Raw genomic sequence first — 4,290 nt, 5'->3', positions numbered from 1 at the left:
TTGTTTTGTTTTGGATAGCATAGGGAAGGGTTTACCCCCTGTAAAGTTTGTTTTGCTGTGTGTGCCCCTATTCAGAAGATTGCACCTCACTTTCTGTCCCAGTGACAATTGGATTTTGAAAATTTTGGGTTGTCGTGGAAGCAAGGATTGGTGATAAAGCTTCAGTGGAGACACCTTTTTCCCATGATAACTCTTACAGGAGTGAATTTCCCTTCCTAAGTGTAGATTTCCTGTTGTCTCAAGGACAGGAAGTGAGATTACATCTTTCTAACGAGGATACAGACAGCAGTAAAAACCTCACAGTGACCCGGAAGAAGAGGCGGGCACCTCTCGTCTGCACGTCTAACAAGAGCCAACTTCCTGTATTGAATGTACAGTACTACGAACCAGACCTAAAAAGGTAGACACTCCTCGTTGGCACGAGCGCGGTTTACAACTACCCCTTCTCTACAGTAATAGCCTCCATTTGTAAGAAGAAGTCGTATGTAAATAGTATGTATGTAACTCGGGGACTGCCTGTATGTGCTTTTATACATTATTGGGTAATTAAAGGCTCAGTCCACCCAAAACTAGTATACCAGGTTTTGGTAGATGTTGGAGAAATAAAACCACCAATTTCTTTTATCTCTTGAGTAGTCTGTTGGTGAAATCTCTGTGTTTGAGGTTCAGGTTCTTCACACTACTCCCCCTACTGTTTTTTTAATATATATTGTGTAATATGGAGATGTAAGGAGAAGCTAGAACACAGAAAGGTGGGCAGGACCACCCAAAACTCCCGGGTGGACAGGAATGGAGATCTAGATATTGTAGTATCCAAGACATATAGTCCATTGCCCTTTGCACTGTTATTAAAAGACAACACACTGTACATACTCACTACTTTTCCTCAGGGACACTTACACGACTACTTGAATATAGCTACTGATTTTTCAGTTTTCCCTGGCCCTGACAATTGCAAGAATAATGACATCTAAAATGTTATGCAGTCTTAAGCCTACCATAGAAAGCCATAATCTTACACTACCCTAAAAACAACATTATTCCCTTTATTATTAATTTTATTTGACACACATACTAGCCAGTAGGATTGTATCACAGTATATTATTTTTACTTACACTTGTGGTGGACTAACAATGATTATGTTTTTCTTAATTATATTTTTATTTCATTTGTCAGTATTTTTGTGTATGTTTTTTGTATTACAGCATTTTCTAAAAGTCCTATGTAGTTGTATACTGTATAGATGATGTTACTTTTGCCTTTTTGTATTAAAATAGTAAAATATTTGACACGGGTATTGTCTACCTTTTTTAAGGGTCAATTAACAAAACAGCATAAGACTTCTATATCAATCCCCCTTCTAATTAATTGACACAACACTGGTATTGGATTTTTAGTGGCCACAGCAGCCAATTTATTAAATATAAAACCATTTAACAAATCTTTCCAAAAATAACTGACAACGGGAACTGAGGTCCTTGAAGGCCATCCCACAAGAAACCAACCAGTGTCTGCCTACATGGCCCCCAGCCGCACCACACCGCCTCGGGGACGTAGCAGTATAAGCAGACACTAGATGACTAACGATCTGACCAGCTCCCCGCTCTTAAACAGCAACAGCATAGATTGCTCCTCAAGGACCCCAATACCCTGCCCGGCTGCAGCGTCATTAACCATAGATCAAGACAAAATGCAATTGAACAATGCAAATATCGAACAAAAGCAAATACCACACACAAAAAGGAAAAATTAGGGCGGGAGGGTTGGAGTGCAAAACTATGGAAAGGGAATGGGTTTGCAATGGCATCTCAACACAGCAAAGTTGCTGAAGGCTCCATTGCTTACCGCAGTTTTATCTTCAGGAACTAGTGCGGCACTAATTTGGAACTAACATGCAGCTTAAAGTCTGGAATGTCCCAACTCCCTTTCCCAGTCTTGATTACTTGTTGCAGGTTAGTGATGTGCTAGGTGATAGTGAAGCCAGGATTAGGACGGCAGCTCTAATTGCTACCTCGTTGCCTTCAACAACTTCTGGAGAGATGATATTAAAGGAGAACTATGAGGAGAGTGCTTTTCACTCACCTCATAGTTCTAGCCGACCTGTGACAATGAGACTGTCACAGGTCGGCTCAGTAGATCGGGAGGTGAGCGAACACATACCGGCGTTCGCTCATCTCTCGATCCTGTCACGGCTCTCTGCCGTGACAGGGGAGGGACTGGATTCTCCCCTCCCTGCTCCGATCCGCCAGCGCTGACTGGCGGAACGGACGAGGGAGGGGGCGGGTACAGCTGGCTCTGCCTCTAGATAGGCAGAGCCAGCTGTCAGTCACGCAGCTGGGTGTATCCAGATATAATTGTCGTGATCCGCTTCAGCTGCGGCGTCTTAGTATACCGGGAGCAGCAGCTCGCGGTATACTGCGGCGTCTTAGTATACCGCGAGCAGCAGCTCGCAGTATACTGCGGCGTCTCAGTGTACCGCGAGCTACCGCTTGCGGTATACTGAGCCTAGGGTGACGGGAGGACGCTAGTTTGTGTCCTCCCGTTACCCTAAGGAGAACTATGGGGAAAAGCCTTAACCCCATAGTTCTCCTTTAAGCTCTATGTAAGCTCCAAATTTCTCTGTTCAGAACTTTCACAAGGGCTCTTTCCTGAATCTCACAAGACATCACTTGGACCTATTAATTATTACCACTCAGACACCCAGCACTAATTAATTGAAGTGGCAGAATAACAACTGGATTGTTTCCCCTCTTTTGTGTTTTCTTCTCTCAGGTTCTGTAGGGGACACCAGCCGACTTGAGAAATTGCTCCTTTTACTTCTAGTAGCCACCATCAAAACATAAGCAAAAGCATTCACCTCCCATATAATTATTTCTTCTACAATAACTTTTAATTGGGATCTGCACCTCCTGAGTGCACCTTGGATTTGTTACTGGTGTACTTTTTCTAGTTCTTTCCCTCCCTCCCTCCATTGACCTTTTTTGATTCAAATCCCCCCCCCTCCACCACCACCACCACACATGTCCCCCAACCCCACACGCTCCCCTAGTTCCCCCCATCCCCACTGACCTGATGGTGTTAGCCTACTTAGGTGGACTCCACTTTGGAACTAACTGCAAAGAAGAGGTTTGTACACTGAAACTTTTGATGGAAAAAAATACTGTGGGGGGAATTTATCATAGCAATTGCGAGTGTTTGAACTTGCACGGAATATATTTGCACCAGATTTATGATGCTAGTATAATGATGTTGATAAATGAGGTTTAATATTCCCCAGGAAAGAAGACTTGTAACACCAGGCAAAAAGCTTAACTGTTGCATCTTGAAGAAGTGGTCATGGGGACTTCTTAAGTTGTGATTGTTTTCTTAGGTGATGCTCCAGTTTCAGGCAGTCCAGAGCAAGAGCAGATGAAAACAGTCACAAAAAAGGTGCAAAAAACATGTAACTGAAAAAGTAGTGCAAGCTTTGGTCAAAACAGGTGCAAAACACGTGCAAAAAACATGCAAAAAACATGCAACACGTGCAGTTGTAAGGCTTGGATGCAGCTGCTCGGCCATGGAAATCCATTCCATGAAGCTCTCTATGCACTGTTGTTGTGCCAATCTGAAGGCCACAGAAGTTTGGAGGCCTATAGTAGGGATGTCCCGATACCCCTTTTTTAAGACCAAATACAAGTACAAGTACTTCCCCTCATGTACTTGTCGATACCAATTACCGATACTTTTCCTTAAAGGGTCAGGTGACATTTTTAAAAAAACAATAGACTAATGATTTTAGGCCAATTTGTTTATGATTATGAAGAACTTTAATTAAAAACTGTTTTAGAACAATAAAGCATTTAACCTATTCATGTTTTCAACCACGATCGTGTGGGACTGTCCAGGCGGTATTGCGGCGGGAAACCGCGCAATCTGCCTGGTGCAAATGGAGTGCCATCAGAAATTAATGGCACTGCCAGCGTAATCGGCGATGGTGTGCGATTTCATGACCGCCCAGCCATCTGCTCGGTTTTGTACACGATGACCGGGCGGTCACGCATTGCACACTACCGCCGAACGCGCTGGCACTGCCATTATTTTTTAATGGCACCCCAGTCGTGCCAGGCAGATTGTGCGGTTTTCCGCCGCAATACCGCCCTGCCCATGCTTTTGCACACGATCGCGGTTGAAAACACTGTGCGTTTATTCTAATGCAGATGATGGGGGCAGCGGGGCTGGTTTTCATTTTTTTCAATTTTTATTTACTTTGTAAACATTTTTAATTTTAATTTATTTTATTATTTTTACTT

Source organism: Nanorana parkeri, unplaced genomic scaffold, assembly GCF_000935625.1.
Source record: "Nanorana parkeri isolate BGI_ZX_2015 unplaced genomic scaffold, ASM93562v1 scaffold950, whole genome shotgun sequence".
NCBI lineage: Eukaryota > Metazoa > Chordata > Amphibia > Anura > Dicroglossidae > Nanorana > Nanorana parkeri.
Note: the sequence above shows the minus strand (reverse complement) of the source record.